Raw genomic sequence first — 26,477 nt, forward strand, 5'->3', positions numbered from 1 at the left:
ATTCTCCAGGATAGATCATATGTTAGGCCACAAAACAAGTTTCAGCAAATTCAAGAAAGTACAAAACATTGTTGAAAGAAATGAAAGGAGAACTAAATAAATGGAAATCTCTCCCATGTTCATGCATTAGAAGACAATATTGTTAAGATGGCAATATACCCCAAAGCGATCTACAGATTCAGTGAAATCCCTATCAAAATTCCAATAATTTCTTTTTGCAAAAATGGAAAGACTCAGCTTACATGGAGGTTATGAATCTACTGTGAACAAATGGATATCTACTCACCAAGGCCAACCTGGCTACAGCCACTGCTGATGCCCAGTCTACCAGCGGTACAGACCAACACTGAGTCCTCAATATGGTACCACTATGATTACGTTGGACTGCTTCTAACATGGAAGGGGAATTGCTTTGTTCTTACTGGAATAGACACAGTAAGAACTTTGGACACAGATTTGACTTGCCTATACACAATGCCTCTGCCAAAGCTGTCATTCTTGGGCTTACAGAATCTGTCTATCTACCCATTATAATATCCTGTATAGCATTGCTTCTGATCAAGGAATTCCCCCTCACAGCAAATGAAGTGTAGCCATGGACCCATGCTCACGATAATTCACTGGCTTTACCATGTTCCCCGTGTTTCGTGTGCCTCGTCTCTTCCCTGTGCTGGTTTAGGGGCCGAAGTTCTTAGCCTCTCATAAACATTGTAAGAAGAGTGTGTATTAGATAGGAACTCAGAACACTGCTAACAGTGTTTTTAAACTGGATTAACTGAAGTTTTATCTGGTTTCAGGAGTTCCCAATTACCCTAAAGAAAGCACTTTTCACATCTACTATCACAAGAACCAATTAAAAGAACCTATTCCAGGAAAGTAAGGGAAGTCAGTGATAAATTGACATTCTTTAGATCCTCTCAGCTTTCACAGAGGGACACCGAAGTTACAGACTTAGATTCTTCCTTGCTGAGGGATACCAGTCAAACCATCTCTGGAGGAGTAACTTGGGAGAAACAGACTCAGGGCTGTGCGTGTATGTGTACACTCCCCTATTTCCTTGCCATAAATCTAGCTTTTTCCATCCTTGAGCCTGTAAGGTACCACATGTGCTTCCTTAGATGGGATTGATAGATAAGATGCTGGGATCTCAGCCATACATGGTAGGGAAAACCAGCAAATTGGGTCTGAGCACATGGCCAGAGAGGTTAACTCATCAATGAGGAAGGTTCTTGTGGAGGATTCTCTAAAGGGTATTAGTGGATTGGTACTTGATCCACCTGTATTAGTTGGATAGGCCAACTGCAATAACTGAAGTCCCCAGAATATATAATGGCTAACATACACTCAAGTTTATTTTCACTCACATGAGCTGTCTTAAGACCTCCAGGTGGCGCGGAACTATCTTCTGCACAGGCATTCAGTGATCCAGCTTAATAAACTCTGCCATCTTTAATACATGGCTCCCAAGGTTGCCCTAGAAATTAATACCCAGCCACTGGAAGGGGAAAGGGGCACATCCAAGGTTTATATGGGCCAGACCTGGAATATCATTCCTTCCATTTGGTAGAACTGAATCATATGGCCACTTCTCACTGCAAGAGAAACTGGGCTATGAGCCCAAGAAGAAGAGGAAATCAATTTGTGAGGACTAGCAATGTCAGATATATAGCTTCTATATCCAGGGGATAGGGATGTGGTGTCTGGAACAGGGCAGCAGAAGCTAAAGGCAAGAGTTTGCTGTAATTCAGGCAGAAGGCAGCATTCTCTTTCAACTGTTCTGGCCAATGTAAAGTAAGACATTATCTAGCTGCAGGTGTGGAGATGGTTGTGTTGGTGGAAATGTTAATTGATGCTAGATCCTGGGAAAAGGGGTTCCAAAAAAGGGGGTTTCTAGGACCTGAGCCAAGAAATAAGATTTTAAGTCCAAGCCCTAGTGGTGATATTGAAGCCCAGTAGTATGATTTGGGAGATATGGGAGAAGGTTTTCATGTGATGGTTAGCCTTGAAAATTCTTTGCCCTTGACTACAAGACTTAATCCCAGGTCACCCCTGCTGGAGGGCCTGAGAGTGTGTGGGCCAGGGATAGCTCTCTGATAGTTTCAGGATGGTCCTCCTGAAATTTTCTTCTAACATTGTCTTTTCACAGGTGGGTGCCATCTGGGCTCTTCAGAGAGCTTCCTTTCCTTGAAAGAGTCGACCTGCTACTTGTGGCTTCTTTAATCAGCCATATTCATACTCCCTAGCTTTTAGGAATTTACATTAGAATAATGCTGGGACACATGTCAGAATTTCTGATGTCCTCTGGTCTCATAGGACACATTCTGTCTCAGTTTAGGCATGTAACCTAGAGGCTAAATAACTACTAGATTTTAAATAACCAATAGATTCTTTATGGAAAACTTGCATGAATTACTTGCTTTGTTCGCTTTCTTCTTTGGAGGTAGCCAAACAAAATTCTTAACAATTGTTTAGGGCTTTCTGAAAATTGTCTTTTAAGGATGATACTGCATGTACTGTCTAGAGATGTTGTTGGAACAGATGTTGTGAGGCTCTTACACTGTAATATGCTAAGAATGCCTATGTATCCCCCAGGCATTTTCACAGAAAGTCCTCAAACACATTCATAGCATGACAGGGCGTTGCCTTCCACTTGACCCTTCCATTCTCTTGATTTTTCAAAGCACAAGGGTTATTAAGAAGCTGAAAGATGATTATTACCCTACATCATGGTTGCCAGCTCTATGCTGGAAGATTTTTGAAAACAGACTCAGGAAACCACTGTAGGTTAATGACAGGATATGGAAGATTCTAGCCTGGGAGTAAGCTAGCCTATTACATGGAACAAAATATGGGATAGTAAAGGAGACCATATATATATATATATATATATATATATATATATATATATATATGAGATAGTATTTGAGCAGAGACCGAAGTAAGTGTACCATATAATGGCAACTTGATCTTGGGCTAATTTTAACCACTCAGTGCCTCAGTTTCCTCAGTTGAGAAGAGGGGATTATAACTGTCCTCACCTCCGTAGAGTTATTGATAGAGCTAAATGAGACAATGCATAGAAAGTGCTTATCATGAAGGCTGGCGTAGAGTAGGCCCTCGAAAAATAGGTTACCTATTATTATAGGCTGAGGTTTTTTTTAAGAAACCTATCATTTGAGTAAGAAAAAATGGGAGATTAAGCAGCCACCAAATCTAAACACTTGTTCTTAATGGTTAGAATCCTTGAAATTCTGCTGGTAAAAGAGAAATCTTTGATTATCTCCACCTGCATTAACCCTTTTAGTTACCCTCTAAGAGGAAATATCAGACCAGGTAGAGGAATAGCCCCCAAAAAGTCTAGAGCAGAGATTCTCATAGCATGGGCCCCAGGTCTGTCATGTCAGCATCACAGGGAACTTGCTAGAAATATAAATTCTTGGGTTAGGTAAACTGGACCTACTCAATCTGAAAATCTGGAAGTGGGGCCCAGCAATCTGTGTTTTAACAAGGTCTCTAGGGATACTTCAGCTCAGACTTGAGGACCAATGGCATAAGCCACCAGAGGTACATCTGTGGATAAAATTCAGCCCGCAGTCATTGCAGAGAACCTGTGGATGTTAATGAGCCCGGGCCTGCAGTTCTAGCTGCCTCCTGTGATCTCCACCTGAGCCCTTCCTGCCCCTTCTCGGCCTCCCGTGGCATCTTGCTTAATCCTGCCATCCATGTGCCCACTCTTCTGGATCCTTGTGTCCTCTCACTTGTCATCCAGCCTGGCTCTAAGAACCTGTTGATTTCCCTTCCTGAGAGCTTGTTGTCTGCCGCTGTCTCCCACCGCCCCTGCCTTCATTCGACTCCCATTATTTCTCATTGGTTTTAGGAGGACAGCACCACATTTTTGTCCTTTCTCAACTCTTTTTCTTTAGTTTCCCAATTCTTCTCTCCATAGAGGGACTGTACTAAAGCATGATCTTATTCCATGTCTTAAAAACCTTCAGAGGCTCTAGATTAAGTTCCTTATCGTGATACTCCAGTTTCCTCACAGCTGAACCAGAGATTACATTTCCATCCTCTCCTTCCTGCCCATGACTCTCATACCATATACTCCAGCCACGTAACCTGTTCTGTCATCTCCAAGCTCTTTCATGCCCTCTTGTTCTGCATATGTATTCGTCCCCTGCCTTGCCTGTTCTTCCTTATCTGCTCATTGAGATTCTCTTTAAAAGTTCAGCTTCAACATCCCCGGTCCAGGAACCTTCCTTGCTCTTCTAAGAGAACCTCTCTTTTTCATTTCACCAGTCCGACTCCATTTTCAAAAGCGTTGACTACTCCTACGGATGGTTTTCCTACTAGACCATGAACTTAAGGGCCCCCAAATGTAACCTCTTATTCCTCTTGGCACGCCAGCACTCAGGGCTTATTAAGTAGTTGCTTAATAAATGTTTGCTAATCCAGGGAAGGAATGAAAAGAAGTGCATTGCTAGAGAGACTTTTCCTTTTAAGGAACAAAACCTCAGCTGCCCAGGCACAGAATACTGCCTTTGAGAGAGTATTTATGTTCTGGATCACGGCAGCTGTGGAAGAGGAATACATCTCTCAGGGGAAACCAGGGAAGGGTTTGGGCAGGTGAAATGTAATTATCCAAGCTGGCCCTGGGCCAAGGATTCTCAGAGCCACCTCGAGGCCAGGGCTAAACACAAATGGGTATGACCTTCGTCTCTCATCCTTCTGAAGAGCTGCTCCTCTGGCAGTGTGGAGCCCCCTAACAGCTTGCTGGGGCCTGGGGTCAGTCTCACTCACAGGGAAGGGGCAGCAGAGCTCCATGACCCAGCTGAGCTGGCTGCTTGGCTCTCAGCTGCCTTTGGTCTAAACACAGGCTGGTGTGGGAAACGGAAGCTGGCCTGTGATCTTTCTTTCATTCTTTTGGGCTGCACTGCTGCATTCCTCCCAGCTGAAGTTAGCAACGTGCCCTTGCCTTTGAGGACACAAGACCCCAGCATGCAACAATAGCTTGACCTCAAGTTACTGGGCAGCTGATTCCCTCAACCTGTGTGTGTGTTGGTGTGTTTATGTTTATTTCTAGAAACAATGTCTGCTCCCCTATTCAAATTATGAGGCAACACATGCACAAATGCACATAACTGAAAAGCCTTTTTTGCAGATGACTTTAAATCCTTCCTGGAAGGGGGAGCATATTACACAGAAAGTGGCTGAGCTGGTGTTTAAACAACAAACTCTGACTCTGGCATCTGAGCTGTGAGACCGCCTGATTTTGTGGCAGATTTGGCTCTCAGAGGATCCACCTGGGAGGGGTGGCAGGTGGCAGAGGCCAACAAACACAGCCAGGACTCTCGGGCTCTTGGTTTCAATGTAACTAAAGTCATAGAGCCTTGGAGTTTCCACAAGGAAATGACCTTAGAGGTGGCCCCAGGAGACAGGCAGAAGAATGCAGAGTAAAGAACAAGGCACGTCCTTTATACAAAGCAATCTCAAAGTTTAGTCAGTATTGTGCTTCTTAACCATTCTCCAGACAAGATTTTTATGCCCAGAGCAGGGACTTTCCCCTAAACAGTAATATTCCTGTATGTTCTACTTTTCATTTCCTTGATTCTCCCTCCAAAGGTCTCCAAGCAATTTACAAACCGTAGGTTGTGTTTGCAATTCGGACCCTTGAAGTTTATCTATCTTTCTCTTCCCTCTCACTTTTCCTTTGTCTTTTATGATTGTGATTGAAAAAGAGGCAGAGTTGGGAGACCAAAGCTCATGAATGTATATGAAGCCATTACATCCGCTGGGTGAAATGCATGCCCAGGCACTCTCGTTTAAATGGTTGTCTCTGCATCACCAGCCCTGCTCTGGAGCTTTTCCTTCCAATCGCACAAATTCATTATTTACTCTTTTACTGCATCTATTTACAAGTCCACATGGACCCTCTGGGAGCCCAGTTCGAGCCTCAGAGCTCCAGTAATGAAGCCTGGCTCACTCTACTTTGATATATCTCACCGCTACTGCTACCTGGGGGATAGAGAGTGTGCCCACCTCTTTTTTGGAAGGTCAGCGTGACTGAGGACAAAGACTTTAAATTGTGCTCTGTGGAATCCTGGAATCCCGAGCAGGCTGACAAGAGCTCTAGGAAATATCAGTAATAAAATCAGCATGGGCATTTAAAAAAAAAATTTATTTTTCAAGGCACTATGATTTTGGTGTGGTTATTAAACTTTTTCTGGGGTTAAAATGTACATCTAGTGCAAACAGACTGTGCTCCCTGAAGTTCGTAAGAGTGAACCACAGGTAGGGATCGAGTGTGTATGGAGGAGCCCAAAGTGGCTGCTAGGGACCGTCCGGGGTTGTGGCTTGTCCCAAATAGAGGTTTGCCTATTTGACTGGAATGTCAACTCTAAGAGGAGGACCACCTGGCAGTAGTAGACACTCAGTAAACATTTGTTGAGTGAAGGAATTTTCTGGCTGCTCCATGTCCTCAGATGGTCTTGCCGGCTTCATCCTGCTCCTAGGTCTTCTGCCCATTTTGACCAAGGGAGGAATTTCACCAGCTGCTTTGCTCTATGTGCTTCACATATGCTTAGAGTCAGGATCCTCAGGCCCCCTGGGACTAGGTGACCCCACTGTGACCTACTGACTGATCCCATCACTGCTCCCCGTGTCTCCTTTGCTGCACAACACTTGCTCCTAGGGGAGATCCGGGTTGCGTGGCTCTTCTCTCTCCCTCCAGCAATGGCTCAGATGGTAATTCTGGTCTCTGCTCTCTAGTTCCCTTGACTCAAGGGCAGGAACTCTATGGTCTTGTCACCCTTGAGTTTTTCTCCATGTAAATACCTATTGTAACTCCAGAGTCTTGGCCACTGGCTGAGAGGATCAGATGCTTGGAACTGACAGCTTTGTAGCCTGACTGCTCCCTGGAACCTGCTTCTCTAGCTGTGAGCTCTCCCTCTCAGAGCTGAGTACGTGAGTGTGGGGACAAGACTGTCAGGGTGAGATCCAGCTTCTCTTCTTGAGTCACCCATATGCGCCAGTCCTCCAGCCTCTCCTCTGCAGAAGGCCAAGGTTCTCAAACGAGGGGGAAGGGATGTCTCTAACCTCTCCCCAAGCGGTCACAGGTAAATTAACATTAACACATGTGCCTCAACTAACGAGCACATATAGTGACTCTTTGGGAAAATACTGGGACCCTTGACCTCTTTGCTCTCTGAGGCCACATTTGTAACAAATGGACAAAATCCCTACCCAAAAACTCCTTTCTTAAAATTACCCAAGGAAAGTACTCAGAGTGAGAGAGCCTTGCTTCTTGGGGGATTTGGCCCATTTCCCTCCGTGGTGAGTGAGGGGGAGTCTCATCCTGCGGTGACTCAGTGACGGTGGAAGCAGAAGTGACGTTTGGTGAGGAAGGAAAAGCGCAGAACCCCCGTGGACAAGGCACTTGGGGAAAGTTCAGGAAGAGACATGGAAGTGAAGTTTTGGAGGAAACAGCTGCCGGAATCTACGAAATGCAAAAGGACAGAAAGACAATCTTGAGAAGGCTTACTTTGGGTCATGGGTATAACCTCTTTTAGTGGATTTTAAGAGCACAATAAAAGGTTTGCATTATTTTTGGCTGTTGAATTAGTTTACTTGAGTGAGACACCATGCTGGAATCCAGCTCCTTGAGAACCAGGGATTTCATTCAACAAATACTCACCGCCAACGACCGGGCAGATAGCAGTGAATAAAACAGACCCAAACCCCTTACTCATGGAACTTATTGGAAGAGGGAGAAAGTAAAGAAAATAAGTAAATTATGTCATATATTGTGAAGAGGTAAACCCTATTGAAAAAAATAAAGAGGAGAGAGAGATAGGGAGCTTCAAGGGTGGAGCGGGGGAGGGGAACATGTTGAAAATTTTAAATATTGGCGGCCTGGCAAGGCCTCCATGAGAGAGGGACATGGGAACAAAGCTTTTGAGGTATGCAAGAGGTGAGCCAGGCCAGATATCTGAGGCAAAATCTCAGAAGATTTGGTGCCCGGACATACTTGTGGAACAGCAAGGAGGCCTTATGACCATAGTGTAGGGAGTGAGACAGAGCACGGTGGGTGAGCACAAAGGCCTGCTCACTAGAAGTGTGTGCATATGAGCATTATGCATCCATTTATTCATTATTTATTTGTTTATTTATTAGGATTTTATTTATTTATTTGACAGACAGAGATCACAAGTAGGCAGAGAGGCAGGCAGAGAGAGAGGAAGGGAAGCAGGCTCCCCGCTGAGCAGACAGCCCGATGCGGGGCTCAATCTTAGGACCCTGAGATCATGACCTGAGCCGAAGGCAGAGGCTTACCCCACTGAGCCACACAGGTGCCCCTATTTATTCATTACTTATTTAATTTAATATATCATTTAATAAACAGCTTAATGAATATTTCCTTAGTCCTCACAGAGATGACGGTCTGAAATGGAAGTCAGTTAGTTAATCATCAGAAGCCCGTCCAGCTCCAGAATTCTGGGAGAGTCTAAGGAACAAGAGGAGGGAGGAACTTGCATTTTTCCGTCATAGAATCTACTGAGAAGCAGAACTTTCCATCATAGATGGAATCTATTGACAAACATAAACAAGAAGCATCTGGCAGATGCCATGCACATTCTGTATGGGCAGCGGACTGAGCAGGGGCAGAGGCCCAGATCCGAGCAAGGGGCATGCTGAATGTGGTTGGCGCCTGCTGTATGAGACAGGGTGGCTGGAGGCTGTGCCCCAAAGTTTGTGGGAAGCAACTGTGAGGGGCATGGTGGTGAGAAAGCTGCAGGCTGTGTTGGGGGTTGGGGGTCGGAACTCCCCTTGGCAATAGCCACAGCAGTACAAGATCTGCGTCCTTCAGTCCCACCTGTTCTATCTCTGGGGGGATAGATAGGGCGTCTGCAACCAAATGGGAGGCTGAGGCACTGAGGCAGACCGTCAGAACCAGAAAAGCACCCAGAAATTACCCACTCACCTAGAGGTCAGTATCCACTCGCTATCTAGAGGATGGTGTGGAAGCCCAGAGAAGGGAGAAATTTTCCAAAGTTACCGGTTAGAAAATGGCACAGTGGACCCTTGAGCGGGCATAGTTCTTTCTTTTAGCACCTGAGTATGCCAGAAGGTGTTTTCAGTCTTTTCTTCCTCTTCTTTATTCATTGGCATGCAGCCCTTTCTTTCTGGCATTTACTGGTCAGGACCCATCCGTACTAAGGATCTGGTTTCTGTCTTGGTAGGCTAATCATGGATGGGACAGACATGGTGATTCCAAAATCATGCTGGTCTTGGGCTTTTTCTCTGGAGTTTTGACCTGTGGCCCTTTCTCACCTCTTGTCATCTGCTGGGACTCTGTACTCTCATCTGTACATTGCTCTGTACTCTAATCTCTTTTTCTATGACCGCTCATCTCTACCTGATGACCCATCTGAGGCTGTGCCCAGTTCTGTTCTCCCTCTCGACTAATTCTCTTATACAAGGCAGCTATTACAAAGTCTCATTTTTCTCCCGTCCCAGAGTCCAAAATAGTCTCTTCTAAACCCAGCTTCTAAGGTCTATTTTCATCTCTGTGTTAGTTCTTTTTCTTTTGTCCTTAGTTCTCTCCTTTTCTGTTTTAAATCCTGATATCCTCTCCCTCTTCTTGTATTATCTTTCTTCTTGAATACCCCACTATTCACAAAAATGTCTAGGGACTGATTGGATAATTGGACAAGAAAGAATCCTTTTGGGAGTGAGTGGTAAGGAGGGAATGGGGCTCTGAATAGCCATACTGTATTATTTTTTGTGTCATATCTATGTCTCTTGTAGCAAATAGGGACCTGAAGTTTAGGTTTGATCTGGACTGTATAGAGTAGAACTGTTATGTCTTCTCTCCCTCCTCCTCTTCTTCCTTCAGATTGTGACTTTAGACTGTCAATAGGGCGAGCTTCCTTATGTTTCTTTTACCTGCCATTACTAAGCCTTGCCATCTTAGTTTGTGTGTTGGAATCCATTTGTGTCATTTTCATGGCTCCAAGTCTATCCATCTCTAACTTCAACTACCATCTCTTTTCTGATAGCTATCAATTTTGTACTTCTAGCCCATATATCTCTCTAGATTTAAGACTCTTTAGATAGTCACATCATTTTCTTTTAACTGTTACAACGTTGGGGTTGAGACCCACTCCCATAATTTTTAAATTATCCCTAAGGTAAGTTCCTTAGCTTTTAAGCTGTTTTTTTCTTCTATGGAAAATAGAGAGAATATGAATATCCACCTGTCAAAGCTGGTGGGATGATAAGATGAGATAATGGATCTAGAGTTCTCTTGTAACTTATAAAGGATGTTTAAAAAAAAAAAAAGCCCTCTGCATAGATGGCCAACAGACACATGAAAAGAAGTTCAGCATCACTAGTCATCAGGGAAATGCAAATCCAAACCACAATGAGATATCACCTCACATCTGTCAGAATGGCTGGAATGAAAAAGACAAGAAATAAAAAGTATTGGTAAGGATGTAGAAGAAAAGGAACTCTTGTGTACTGTTGTTGGGAATGTAAATTGGCACAGCTACAGTGGAGAATAGTGTGGTGGTTCCCCCCAAACTTAAAAATAAAAATACCATAGGACCCAATATTCCACTACTGGGAATTTACCAAAAGAAAACAAAACCACTAATTTTAAAAATATATTCATCCCTGTGTTTATTGCAGCATTATTTACAATAGCCAAGATATAGAAGCATCTAAGTGTCTGTGGATAGATAAATGGATAAAGAAGATGTGACACATGGACACACAGACATGCACAGTGGAATATTACACAGTCATAAAAAGGATGAGATCTTATTTGCAAGGTGGATGGACATAGAGGCATTATGTTAAGAGAAAGAAGTCAGATTGAAAAAGTCAAATACTATATAATTTTACTTGTATGTGAAATCTGAAAAACAAAACAAATGAATACATAAAAAACAAAGGCAGAATCAGACCTATAATAGAGAGAACAAACTGATAGTTGCCAAAGGAAAGGAGCTCTTGGTTGGAGGATGAGCTAAGTGTGAAGGGGAAGGAGAGATACAGGCTTCCACTTATGGAATGAATATGTTAGGGGAATAAGAGAAGATGAATCACTATGTTGTACACCTGAAACCAATTAACATTGTGTGTCAACTATACTCAAATTAAAAAAACAAAACCAAAAAACCCACTACACATCATCGTTTCGTGAGTTGTTTTTGCAACTTTAGCACGTACCAGCTAGCTTTAGAAATTGCCCCTGCAATAGACATATGTTGCCACCAGGTGGCAGGAGAAACCCGTGATGCAATCAAGGAAGGCGCTATTCCAAGAGATAAAATAAATTCTGATTGTTAAAGGCAGACAACTCTTCAGTGATTGTTAAATAAAAAACAAAGCTTATTTATAAATCACAGCATACCTGAGCAAACCAAATATAAAGTGTGTAATACAATGTGTTTAATTTTTTAAGGCAATGTTGATCATTTTCCAGATGAAATCTTATACAAAATCCCAAATATACAAAATAGATAAAAATGGCAAGGACACTGGGAATCTGTCCCTTCAGCCTCCTCTTTTATTCTTGCACCACCTCTGCCAAACCTCAGATCTTCATGGGACATAGTTTTATTTTATTATCATATTTTTTATTTTATTTATCTCATTGAGGTATAATCACCTACGGCATTATCTTAACATCAGTGTACAACATAATGATTTAATATTTGTATATATTGCAAATGATCACTACAATAGTCTAGTGAACATCTGTTGCTATACATAGTTACAGAATTGGGGGGATAGAGTTGTTTCATTTGTTTTGTTTTTTTAGGTGAGAGAGCAGCTGGGGGGTAAGGGGGAAAGAGGGGAGGAGAAGGAGTCAGAGAATCTTAAGCAGGGTCCACACCCAGCATGCAGCCCAATGCAGGGAGAGGAACGGCTCAATCTCACAACCCCGAGATCATGACCTGAGCCAAAATCAAGAGTCAGGGGTCAGACCCTTAACTTACTGAGCCACCGAGGTGCCATAGGGACAGAGTTTTAAACCACTGTTCTTATATTTTTCCAACGCCTTCTTAGAATATCCTTTAATCATTATTTAAAAAATACATAGTACTCTTTAAAAATATAGTTTTAAAGCATATGTAAAATATAAATCATAATTAGATAAAATGTATGTAAATATAAATTATAAAATTTATAGAATTTACAGTGCCTGGCTGGCTCAGTCAGTGGAGCATATAATTCTTGGTCTCAGGGTTGTGGGTTTGAGCCCAATGTTGGATGTTGAAATTGCTTAAAAATAAAATGTTTAAAAATTTTATAAAACGTATAGAATATATAAACATAGAATTTTTATAAACTCTATTCAAAATTAGAACATACAAATATAAATTTTTAAATTTTAGAATAAGAACATTTTAGGGCACTTAAGGAAAGTTTCTTAAAACAATATTCTTAATATTCTCAGCTGCTTTCAACCTTTATTTTAATTGTTGGAAAATTTCTATCTAGCTTTCAGCCCAAGAGCAGACTGAACACAAGCATTTCAACCCTTTTCACCCTTAGAAGTATCAACATGATTTCACAGAACTAGAACAAACAATCCTAAAATTTGTATGGAACCACAAAAGACCCCAGACAGCTAAAGCAATCTTGAGAAAGAAGAACAAAGCAGCAGGTGACACAATCCCAGATTTTAAGAGATACCATAAAGCTATAATAATCAAAACAGTATGGCACTGGCACAGAATAGACATATAGATCAGTACAACAGAATAGAGAGCCAGAAACAAACCTACACTCACCTGGTCAATTAATCTCCGACAAACGGACAAAGGAGACAAGAGACAAAGGAGACAAAGGAGACAAGACTATACAATGGGGAAAAGACAGTCTCTTCAAAAAATATTGCTGGGAACACAGGTCAGCTGCATGCAAAAGAATGAAACTGGACCACTTTCTTACACCATACACAGAAATAAACTCAAAATGGATTAAAGACCTAGATGTGAGACCTGAAACCATAAAAATCCTAGAAAAAAAGCGTAGGCAGTAGTTTCTTAGATACTGATCATAGCAACATTTTTTAAGGTGTATCTCCTCAGGCCAAGGAAACAAGAACAAAAATAAACTGTTGGGACTACACCAAGATAAAAAACTTTTGCGCAGTGAAGGAAATAATCAACAAAATAAAAAGGCCATCCCTACCGAATAGGAGAAGGTATTTGCAAATGATATATTGATGAGGGACTGGATAACCAGTGATCACCAAACTCATGAAGAGAATAAGAAAGAGAAAATGAAAATGAACTAACACAACTGACTTCAGAGGATATACAGATAATTCAGGGAAAAGAAGAAAACTTTAGAAGGATTATTAAAGCTGTGAATGGAGTTCTCTAGATGCTGCTTTGTACAGCCTGTCTGGTCCTATGCAATGGATTGTGTTTGCAGGTCAGGCACCTGGATTTAAGAGTAGACCATGTCGGGGTGCCTGGGTGGCTCAGTGGGTTAAGCCTCTACTTTCGGCTCAGGTCATGATCTCAGGGTCCTGGGATCGAGTCCCGCGTCGGGCTCTCTGCTCGGCAGGGAGCCTGCTTCCCTTCCTCTCTCTCTGCCTGCCTCTCTGCCTACTTGTGATCTCTGTCTGTCAAATAAATAAATAAAATCTTAAAAAAAAAAAAAAGAGTAGACCATGTCACAGTTGGGAGGAGAGCTTGGTTTCCTTCTGCCTCTGAATATTGTGGGATTAGGAATGTGTTCAAGGAAGGCACAGCAGGAGGCTTTTTCCTGCCTTTGGTTCCTATAGATGTTAAGAGATTCCCACAGGTGGTCCTGCTCCTTTCAGGGTAATTTAATCTCTGCATTTACAACCTGTTGCAACTTGTCTCTCCTTTGCATCTGTACTTGGGAACGCGAAGGGGTTGGGAGGGCACTCTCCTCTGCTACTCCCGCACCCAAACTCTGACTAGTCCTGAGACAATTCTTTCTTGGTAATGCCTCAGTCTTGGAGGAGTGTATCTCTCCTTCATAAAATGAGTGTATCCCTCCTTCAATGAAACAAAATCAAATTAAAGTTTATGGGAAATTTCTGTTGCCCAAGAGAAGCATGGTAATATACCGTGACTAAGCAAATTCACTTTCCTCTAGGTATATTTCCTATAAGAAACACATTTAAAAATATGTCAGTTGGGGCGCCTGGGTAGTTCAGTGGGTTAAAGCCTCTGCTTTATTAAAAAATAATCTTTAAAAAATATGTCAATTTCTAAAAAGACATGCAAAGATCCTTGTTTCTATTAAACTGACTGGGTTGTTCTTGGGAAAGGAAGGGAATAAGAAAATAAAAGGATACACAGAGCAAATATAGTAGCTGAAATAGAATCTACATAGGAATCAGAGTGGAGACTGAATACTATTAAAAAAAACAATTAAGTGAGGAGAAGACAAATTTTAGGTGTTCTCAGAATGCAGAGGAAAAGGGCAGAGATATTAAAGCAATATCAAAGAGGATGGCAACTGTAAGCAATAGAAAGCAGAAATTAGCTTCTTGATTAATATGCATCCTAGAAAAAGAATCCAGAACAAATGGAGTGGAAGCAATAAATGTAAGAAAAACATAAAAGTGACATTTCTGATTTTAAAAAAATCTTTTAAAGTTTTTTAAAAAATTGGATTTCAAAGAAAAAGAGATAACCCTGCAAGCATCCTGAAAAGAAAGTAAAAAAAAAAAAACAAAAAAACAAAAAACCTGTTTCCGACAAATGAGCAAAAAGCAGATTGATAGAATTCTTGGCAACATGGAATGCCTGGAAACAATGTAGCGATGCTTAGTGGAGAAGGCTGTGGTTCCTATGTGAAGGGAATAGGAAGATACTGTCAGAGGTGTTTGGTATCTGGAGAAATATCTCACCCACATAATATTGCTCAACAAATTGTTCACAAGGTGTCCCCAGATCCTTGAGATGTCATACACTATAGTGTGCATTGACTATGTTAAATACACAGATATAATTTAAGTAATGGTGACAGAGGGCAAAAGAATATATGTAAAGAAATTATACATTATATATACATATGTAAAGAAAATAATATCTGAATTCAAAATAAAAGCAGAATGGAAGGAATAGAGGCAAGAGAAAATGTAAGTGCTAATTTTCATATTTTCAATAGATTACAGTAACACTTACAGTCTCTGTATTTGATAAATATAGATTTGAGAGTGCTTTTGAAAGTTTTCCATGGAATTCATTACTCCAGAACTTCAAATTTTTATAGAAGAGTGAAACAAAGATTACCCTATAAAGAAAACTGGAACAGAAAGGAATATCAAAGAAATGAAAAACAGCATAAAATGGCATTAGAAAGATGAGCATAACCAGTCTCAGAATAAATATATGTAGTTTAAAATTTCCTATTAAAAAAAAGTTAAACTTTCTCCAGTTTGATCATAAAATTCAGTGGTTTGCTATGTTCAACTATAAAATAAAAGGCAAAGGTCTATTAGGAAAACAGAAAGAAAAAAGAGAATGGTTATAGGAATCACTGATAACTCATTTTAGAATCATTTTATGCTGCTAGAAGTGCTGGTATAGATCAGTGGTTTTCTAACAGGTACGTCAGAATCACTTGGAGGGTCTGTCAACAAACAGATCTCTGGGCCCCACGCACAGAGTTTCTGATTCGTTAAGTCTGGGGGGGAGTGGTGGGGCATGAGGATTCACACCGCTAACAAATTTCGGGTGAGGCTGATGCTTCCAGTCACCGAGAAACACTGACTGAGAGTGGAGATTTAATGGTAATACAAATGTATGTGTTGAGGAATTGCATCAAAATATACATAGCAAAAACCATTGGAAATATAGGAAGACAAGAGAATAACAAATTTCAACATTTTTCAAAAAATTGAAATAAAATTATTAAATCTCAAAAAGAAAAAAAAAAAGGAAAACACAGTCCAAGCTAGAGGTAATTATGGATAATTTTTCCCCAACTGACGAGAATTGGAAAATTTCCCGATCATTTGCATGGTTCTAGAATAGGAAACCTGGTGAGTTTAAAGTCAATCAAAAAGTAGTATGATATAAATATTCTCAATAGAGATGGATGAAAAGGAAACCCACAGACCATCCTTGAGAATCTGAAGTCTTAAGAAAAAAAGTGAGTGGAAAATGAGGTAATAGAACCAAGGAAGGTTAGTCCCATAAAGGAAAGGATTATTTATAGCAGTTTATTACAATAAAACACTATATTCATAGAGATCCCTAAAAGAGGAGAAAATATTACACCCACTTACTAGAAAACTTAGTGTAAACCCAAATCAAATTGGTGATCAATTATGGTGATCTAGAGCTCCCATTAATCTCATGATATTGGTGGGAGCAGTTATAGGTCTCAAAATAGAGAGTTTGGTTGGGTTGGTTTCCCTCCATTTATATGGAATATACCTCTTAACTAGTGTCTTTATCACATGATCATATAAGTTCCTGGCCTTCCTCAGACTCTTGTGACTGCTCCCTGGTGCCATCAGCTTTGCGTCAAGTGGCAAGATTATGTATATGACACATATGACTCCGGCCAGGGCATGCTTGTGGGATAGACCTGCTTGGGATCCCTCCTCTCAGGAGGAAAGTGACCTGGAAGGCATTCCCAGGACTTCTTTTGCAATGTGGACAGTTCATGGGCATCTACCTTCTGAGCCATACAGCATCTGTGATAGAAAAGGATTCAGAAAGAAGGATGATGGAACGTGACACATTTCTCGGTAAAGGAATCATTAAAAATATTGGCGATGGCGCTGAACTTTTGTGAGTTGAGGTTTTGAATTATTTCTCTTGGATTTTAAAGAACACAGTGACTCAAAGGGCCAGAAGTGGGGCTGGGACAATTGGATATCCAAATGCAAAAGAATGAACTTGAACCCCTATTGCACACAACATAGGAAAATCAAGATGGATTAATGATCCAAAAGGAAGAGGGCTTCCCCTAAGGATTCTTTTTTTTTTTTTTTAAGATTTTATTTATTTATTTCACAGATAGAGATCACAAGTAGGCAGAGAGGCAGGCAGAGAGAGAGGAGGGGAAGCAGGCTCCCTGCTGAGCAGAGAGCCTGATGTGGGGCTCCATCCCAGGACCCTGGGATCATGACCTGAGCTAAAGGCAGAGGCTTAACCCACTGAGCTACCCAGGCGCCCCCCATAAGGATTCTTAAAGTAAACATAGGATTCATAAAGTAATCATGAATCTTCATGATCTCAGATTTGGCAATGGTTTCTTAAATATGGCAATAAAAGCTAGGTGTCCAAAATAAAATATAAATTGGACTTAAAAACATTGGTGCTTCAAAAGCTTTTAGAGGGCACCATCAATAAAATGAAAAGATAATTAACAGAATGGAAGTAAATATTGCCAATCGTATATCTGATAAAGGATTTACATCTGGAATATTTAAGGAACACTTACAATTCAATAATAAAAAGACAACAAAATTAAAAATGGGCACAGGATCTGAATAGATATTTCTCCATAGAAGATCTGCAAATGGCCAATAAGCACATGAAAAGATGCTCAACATCATTAGTCATCAGAGAAATGCAAATCAAGACCACAATGGGGCACCGCTTTATACCCACTAGGGTGGCTCTAATTAAAAGGACAGATAACAAGTATTGACAAGGATGTGGAGAAATTAGAACACTCACATACTGCTGGTGGGAATGTAAAATGGTACAGTTTGCTTTGGAAAATGGTCTGTCAATTACTCAAAAATTTAAACATAGAATTACCATATGACCCAGTGACAATTCCCCTCCTAGGTATATGCCCAAGAGAAATGAAAACATATGCCTGCCAAACAAAGAAACAAACAAACTTGTACATGAACGTTCAAAGCAGCATTAATCATGGACAAAAAGTGAAAACAACCCAAATGTCCATTATTTGGTCATAAAAAGGAATACTGATACATGTTAAATCAATAAATCTTAAAAATATTAAGCCAGTCACAGAGGATCACATATTATAATATTCCATTATATAAAATGTCCTGAACAGGCAAATTCATCGAGATAGGAAATATTCTAGTGGTTACCTACACTAGTGCTTGGTGGGGAATGAGGAATTTAGGAGCTAACGCGTACAGAGTTCTCTTTGAAGTGATGAAAACATTCTCAAATTGATTGTGATAATGGTTGCACGTTTCTGTGCATGTACTAAAAACCACTGAATTGTGCACTTTAATGGATGAATTATACGGTATATAAATTATATCTCAATAAAGCTGTTATGAAGATTAGAATATCGTGGATATTGGGGTCATACATAGACTGATCCTCCTCAAAGTAACCTCCATATCTTCTTACATCTAGAAAATGTTTATTTTTCCTGCTTAGAGTTTTAAATTTCTTGTGTCTCTTCCACTGTGGTAATCCAATTTTCCGCAGTATCTGTCTGCTTCCATTACAGTTTTAATTCCAGTTTTATTTGCATGTTCATCCAATCTTTCTTGATGTCAAATTGTTGCTTTTTCATGACTCTGTTTTAGTTTCATAGATTCAATATATTCTTGAATCTTGCTGAGCATGTGACCATAAATGCTTCAAAATTTCTCCTGCTTTTTGGAGTAAATCTATTTCAAAAGCAATTTTTTTAAGAAAAGGATTTCTCCTTTTTCTTCTGACTGACCTGCAGGATTCTTATTTCATAGATGGGGTGACTTTACTGTTTCTTCACTTGGGACATCTCATGTCCAAGACTCAGCACTTTGCTGGTCCTCCAGATGATAAATTTAGCTGTTGCTAAATGCAGAAAAGGCTTTGAGGTGATGCCAATGTTAGTAGTCTTCACTGGGTTCAGTCTACAAATTGTTAATGGATTGCTGACTAATTGTGTTTGCCATTTTCATGGAAATTTGGGAGTGGAGACATCAAATGTCTGCTCTAAGTCACCATCTTAGCCATCTTTTTCTGGTCAAAAAGAAAAAAGATTTTCTTAAGCGTACACTCAGTTTACTTGAAAATTTCAAATAAAGGTGATTTTTTTAAAAAATCAATAAACCCTTTGGAAGTCTCCCTTTTTGCTTGGGTCGGCTAGGGATCCTGGTCGCTCAGGCAGTGTGTGCTCCCTTCTTCTTTCTGGTCAGATTTATTTGCTAAAAAGTTGAATGTTGAATTACCTATACATAGCTTAGGGAGATGGAGACTCATATTGGTAGGAATTCACATAATTGTAAAATCATTTGGAGACTTAAACTTTGAGAAAGGAACAACTTGTCTTGTGATAGTAATTGCAGGAAGAGGCAATAAGGAGGCTTTTGTCAGAAATAGTGTTAGCTAGACCAGTGTATATAAAATCCGATTACTACCATACATCAAAATGAATTCCAGATGGATTCAAGAGTTAAAAGAATGTACAGTCAGAAAGCAGACTCATGTAAAATGGAGTCGTTATCATATTTTTTCCCCAAAGAAGAATACCTTACCAAGCACTGAAGCCACAGGAAAATAAGAAATAGGGTTCCAAGTTCAGACTCCCAAAATGAAAAACTTCCGTCCAACAACAGAAAGAACCAAAATTTAGAAGGCAAACATACTTCGGATGTATTTGTAACAATAATGACAAGTCATGGCCATAGAATTTCATATCTGCATGGAACCTTAGGAATTACTTTAGCGAGGTGGGGTCTTGGGTACATAATGGACCTGTGACTAACAGGCTATGTGAAGACCCCCAGGTGTGCTGGTGTAGAGCATGGCCTTGGCAATCTGTCAGGCTGCCTTGGATTTCAGCTACTAGCTCTGCTACTTTGGGGAACACGTTTCTCTCTAAGCCTCAGCTTCTTCATCTGTAACAGGGAGGATAATGGTAATCTCTATCTCACAAAGTTACAGTAAGAATAAAATGAGATAAAGGATTGAGAGTACCTAAGAGTGTCTAGCTCCATGGGTGGTATTGCTTTCTTTATCACCACTGCCATCATGTTCTTGTCATCTTCATCACCGGTCATTACCATTCTCATCATCCTCATTGTCATCCCTACCTGTGTTTGGATCCTGAATCAGCATTCCTTAGCATCAGAAGCTTTTTGGAGCCTTCAGGGACCTTGGAGGAAGTCAGTGCAACAGGTGGATGAAATGATAATGAGGCCAGATAGGGCAGAACTTCACAGGTCCCTGCTGTCGATCTGCTCTGGTTCCTCTCTTCCCTCTGCTGGTTTGGTATTATTCTCCCTAATTCAGATACTCCATCCCCTGGCCAATTTTGATATCCCGGGACACTGTGAAACATTGGAAAGGTTCTAAATCTTTGCTTTCTTCCAATTTCCTCACTTGGAAGTCAGGAATAATAATTCCTACCTTTTCACGGTTGCAATGGGAATTTTTGAAAGGACACGATTGTGAAAACTAGCGTAGGAGCAGATTGTGAAAACTATCGTAGGTCCTCCAAAACTCTTAATTAATTTTGAGAGAGGGTGACTTGTTTGGTGTCACACATCTTATTGAACCAAGGAATGCCCTTGGGCACAGTGTCTAACTATTGTTAGATTTATGGCCCAATCTCACATTAAATACGGGAGGACAGGCTGTTGGTTGGATGTTCTCTGCTTGACCCATTTTTCTCTAAGCTCCGTATCCATCCACTTTTGAAATTCCTGGAGTAGCTTTTCCTCAGCCAGTGGAAATAGCCTTTTGGCTTTCTGTGTAGCTTTCTTTTCCTTTTTTTCTCTTTAAATTACTTATGACCACTTGTTTTTTTATACATAATTTAAAGAACCAAAGCTGACACCCCTCCCCCATGTAACAGTTGGCAAAAACACTAAAAATATGCCAAAACTTAATTTTATGTGTGTACTTTTTTTTTTACCCCCTAAGAAATAATAAAAAAATTATACTTGCAAAACATGTAGTGTGGGTCTTGAATCAAGTAATCAAGTTACTTCTGCCAGATGCCTTTGACAGCACCCCAAAAGGTCTAGATTCCTGAGAATTACATTTCCTGTGTGCACCCCTCCACATGTCTGCACTGTGTGTGTGGAGGCTGGATGTGGCCCACCCCCAGGATACAATTCCCGGTATTAAAAGGCAATACTAAGGACTTTTTTTTGTGTGTTTCAAACAGCATATTTTTGTCTCAACAGTCTGATGCTGAAGCAGACCTCTGGAAAAGCAAGTCTGTTTCTTGTGCAATTCCTCCTCAACCCCCTCCCACCCTAGCCATATGCTTTTTCTATCTAACTCCCATCTCTTGGATGCCATAAGGTTTGGCAGAATCTTGGCATGGGGCTCAGAGATCTGAAATTATGTTGGGTGTGATGTCTGACCATTCTCCCCTTGTCTGTCCAGCTTTACTTTTTGTGGTACTATGGTTGCATGTGGTACTATGGCTTGTGATGCATTCCTCTGGTAGTTGGAGTCATTTGGATCTCATTGACATTGATAATGCTCACCCTGATTCAAACACTGCCTTTTAATTTAAAGAATTTTATTGGGAAGGTGTTTTGAACATATGTTACCAAATGATATTATTCTTCCATAGCTGTAATTCAGTAGGAACTGCATTCAGTAGGAGCTGCGTTGTTGCGCCTTGGATGGGATTCCTCTGCCTCCAAGTCATAGTACCACAGTGTCAGGCACTGCTGATGAATGGTTGCCCTTGAGTTTTTTAATACAGAAGATGGACTCACATTTTTATGGTCCCTATGCTGCAAACACTCCAGGGTCGGTTATGAAACACTCTAAAGACCACAGTACGAGCTGCCATCTTGATATCAGCTGCCATCTTGTTTCCCAGAGCTCTGCCTTCCTCAGCAACCTCCCTCTGGATCTCCTGATATCTTCCACTGATAAGACCCCTCCTTCTTCCAGTCCTGAACACATCACGATTGAGAAAGCTCTTGTACTCCTTCCCCTTAACACTATGGTCCTTTAAAAGAATTCAGCACCTACCCTAGATCCAGGCCCCACCAGTTGGCCAACACCCTTAGTCTCTTTTTTATTTCTTTATTTTTAAATTTTTTTTAAAGATTTTATTTATTTATTTGACACAGAGAGAGAGATCACAAGTAGGCAGAGAGAGAGGGGGAAGCAAGCTCCCCACTGAGCAGAGAGCCTGATGCGGGGCTCAATCCCAGGACCCTGAGATCATGACCTGAGCTGAAGGCAGAGGCTTAACCCACTGAGCCACCCAGGCTCCCCTCTTAGTCTCTTCTTTACCCACACCCTAACCTACCTGCTAACATCTATTTGGTGCTAACCAGGTGTTAGACGCATGTGCCACCAGCACTTGGTCAAGGCACCTGTGTAGCTTTTCCTTCATGCATTCACCCACGCATTCCCCCACTCATGCGTTTTTTTACCAACGCATTCACTCAGGAAACATTTACTGAATCCCTGCTCCTAGGTAGGCTCTCCTTGGGCCCTGTGGGGGGAATAGAAAAGGAGACAATTATACTTGAGTACAGTATAGAACAGTACAGTACAGAGGGAAGGACAGAATACTGTGAAAACAAAGAGGAAGTTTTAACCCAGTTAAGGGCTGAGCAGAGAGGAGAGGGGGCCTGTTGTAGGGGAACATTTCCTAGGAAGCAAATGCATGGAACGGAGTCCCTGCATATAAGGAGCACTTCAGCCTCCCTCTGTGGGATTCGCTTCTGTCTTAGTTCTCTGTGCTTTATCTAATTCTTCAGTTCCACCCTGGGTGGGAGTCCCTCCTTGAAACTCAGTGAACTGGGCTAGAATCCAGGTACCCTGCTTGAGTCCTCTGGAGACTCCCCTGCCCTCTGGGTGCTGGAATGTGCCTGGTCCCCCATCCATTTTCTGAAATCTTCAAGAGCCATGTCTGCCACCTCTTGACTTCTGAGTGTTTGCCCTCCGAGCCTCGCACTTTGCTCCCATTGCTGCAGCAGCCCCCGGAACAGGTATGTGGGTGATGAGGCTTTGCAGGCTCTGCTGGGACCCACACACCCATCCACACCAGCCTGCTCCTGAGCCGGGTTAGCGTCCCTAGATCCCTCCAGTTTGGCCTCACCTTCCGGCTTCTCCTTCCATCTCAGAATACCCGCCTCCTCGAAGAGTCTAGTCTGCCTTATATTGGAGCGTATCCAAATTATGAGTACAATTGACCTATAAGTAGAATGCGTTGAACTTGGTAGCATAAAATCCAAAATTTATTTATTTATTTGTTTGTTTATTTATTATCAACCACTTCTCTTTAAACCAGCTCTGTTGGGAAACTCTTTCCTATTCCTAGCTAATATCTCAGAGATACTAGCTTTTCTGGCCATTTCACCTATCAGAACAGACTCATTTTTGGAGTATTAAAAAGCTCAATTTGATTTAAGTTAGGTTGGACTCAGCTTCCTGCCTTGGAGAAGAGAGACGTGGTCTGTTCTTTTACCTCACCTCCCAGCTAGCCCCCTTTCTACTGCTTCTGGATGAGTGGGAAGGAGGAATAAGAGAGAAATCTTAATTCTTATTTGACAGCTGCTGGCATAATTAGCCTTGATGCTGTCTGTGTGGCAGATGCCCAAATGCTCAAGGAGAGACTCTGTGAGTCCTTGAAGCCCCAGTCCTGGCCCTCCCAGGGATCTCTGGCTTGGGTGATGCCTCCTCTGGCTGGCAGCCAATAACCCCTCCTCAGCTCTTTCTCAGAAGGAATACCTCCAGACTCTTCCTGCTGACATCTCTTCAGCCTGCCCCATCCGTCTGCGTGGGGCTCCTTTTAAGATGGCTCCCGCTTAGCTGCTCTGGGGGAAGTCCACTCAATCCATGGGAAAACCCACGTCACCCTTGTCTCACCTTCTGAGGAGGGGGAGCTCAGCCCTGTACCCCTTTCCACTCTGCAGTCACAGGCAGCTCTCTGTGGGCTGACGTGGGCTGAGGACCCTCTCCCCTGCCCACTTCCTTCCTTTGTAGAGAGGGGACGGGAATGTCAGATACTTCTTGCCAGAAGGACAACTCTCTTCAAAGAAACACTTACTCTGACTCTTAGAAGCTTGGAAGGTGGGTGGCGAATAAAAAGAGCCAGAACCTGTCAGCTTTGGGCTTCCACAAAAATTCGGAGATACCAGGGACATGCCCATTCTACAGAGACAAACTGTGGGGGTGTTCTACTGAGAAAATGTCCCAGCTGGAATCATCCAGACTTGGAGGGACTTGAACTTCAAGTTGAACTTTATGGATTTGTGAACGGAGACTCCCTCATACCCCAGAGAAGCTCCAGGAGCTGCAGCTGAGGCCATAGTGGGCCCTGCTCACCCAAGCTCTGCGAGTCTCCACCAGCCCATTCTGAACCCGTAGGCTCTGGAGGGAAGCCAGCGGAGAGCAGGAACTGAATAGAAAGGTTGTCAGGCAGATCAGAACAACACCTGCTGCCCACAGTGGGCCACAGACACGTAACAAAGAGGAAACAAGCTCAAAAGCCAGCCCCGGTGACTGGCAACGCGTGTGCCACCGGAAACAGCATGGTGTTCAAGTGTGCGGAAACAGCAGGCGTGACTCCTCTCACCTGAGCCTCACCCGATGATGGTGAGTGTGTGTGCTGGAGAGAGAGAGACAGAGAGAGGGAAAGAGAGAGGGAAAGAGAGAGGGAGAGAAACAGAAAAGCAACCCCCACTGGAAGGCCATTTGAATCTGGGAGGGGAGGTGGGGGATAGGGAGAGAGGAAAAGAAAGGGAAAGAGAAATCGAGAGAAAGAGAAAGCAAGAGAGAGAAGGAGAAAGAGAATGCGACTCAGAGCAAGAGAGCGAGAAGGAGCTGAAGCCGTGTGAGCGCTGGCCAGCCCCCAGCGGCAGGTGGAAAGAGCCTCCTAGCGCCGGGCGGCCTCGCCGTGTGTGGAGGGCACATTTGGGCCATGTTGGTGGGTCATTCAAGGCCAAGTTGCCTTGTTGTATCTGGGCTCCTGCCCAACCACATGAGACTCAGTCTACGTCCCAAAGAACACTAACATGAGGGGTTCAGTGCCAGTTACTTCGAAGGAAGTGCCGATCGGGGGTCCTGGGACTTACCGACAAGGGCTTCCTAGAGGAGCAGGTGTTTGTCCTGGGACTCCGAGAAAAGGAATTAGGAAATGTGGTGCCTGGAGAAAGTGTTTCAGGAGGAGGGAGCGACAGCAGCCCCAAGGGGTGTTGTACCAGAAATAGAACCCCTCTGGTCCAGCAGGAGAGGAGACCAGACCAAGGCCAAGAGTGGTCAAGGGGTCAGCGCTCACCACTACTTTGGCTGACCACTTCGGACTTGGTTCCTTGCCTGTCCTGACCGTTCATGATTTCCAAGCCACCCCGTTTAGTGGGAGTCCAGGTCCTGGCCCCTCCTGAGGCGCCCCCTAATGCTACGGTTTCCTTCAGTGAAAGGAATCCTATCCTCATCACTGCCTGCTTCCCGTTTCCGCCTGGCTCCTCAGCTAACATCCCCCATTCCCCCCCGCCAGCCGCATCTTTGCCTCCCCACTGCCCCTGCCACAGGCCAAAGAGATGTCAGAGAAGCTTCGTGGCTTTTTAGTGAGCGTGGCCTGCCTTCCCACCCCAGTTATAGCCACAAGCAGATAGGAGGCCCAAGATGAAGACGTATCAAACAATAGAAGGAAGGATAATGAAGGGGCAAGACTGCAGCTCTGATGTGGGAAGTCTGGGTTTGATCTCAATGTTATCATAGCCTAGTGGGCGAGTTGAGACAAATCACTTACCTTCTCTGTCTCCGGTTTCCACTTAGCCCCCTTGGTGACTGTGAGACCTGTATGAAATCACTGGTAAGTAATGCACAAATGTCAGTGGTGAACAAGACTTTAAAACAAGGTGGTAAGGGGAATGCAAGCTGGTGCAACCACTCTGGAAAACAGCGTGGAGTTTCCTCAAAAAGCTGAAAATAGAGCTACCCTATGACCCAGCGATTGCACTACTGGGTATATACCTTAAAGATACAAATGTGGTGCTCCTAAGGGGCATGTGCACCCGAATGTTTATAGCAGCAATGTCCACAATAGCCAAACTATGGAAAGAACCTAGATGTCCATCAACAGAAGAATGGATAAAGAAGATGTGGTATATATATATATATATATATATATATATATATATATATACACAATGGAATACTATGTAGCCATCAAAAGAAATGAAATCTTCCCATTTGCAACAGCATGAATGGAACTAGAGGGTATTATGCTGAGCAAAATAAGTCAATCGGAGAAAGACAATTATCATATGATTTCCCTGATATGAGGAAGTGGAGATGCAACGTGGGATGCTTGAGGGGTAGGAAAAGAAAAATGCAAGAAGATGGGATCGGGAGGGAGACAAACCATAAAAGACTCAATCTCGCAAAACAGACTGAGGGTTGCTTGGGGGGAGGGGGGACGGGAGAGGGTGGTGGGGTTATGGACATTGGGGAGGGTATGTGCTATGATGAGTGCTGTGAAATGTGTAAACCTGGCAATTCACAGACCTGTATCCCTGGGGATAAAAATACATTATATGTTTATAAAAAAAT

This window comes from Lutra lutra, chromosome 13 (assembly GCF_902655055.1).
Source record: "Lutra lutra chromosome 13, mLutLut1.2, whole genome shotgun sequence".
NCBI classification, from domain to species: domain Eukaryota; kingdom Metazoa; phylum Chordata; class Mammalia; order Carnivora; family Mustelidae; genus Lutra; species Lutra lutra.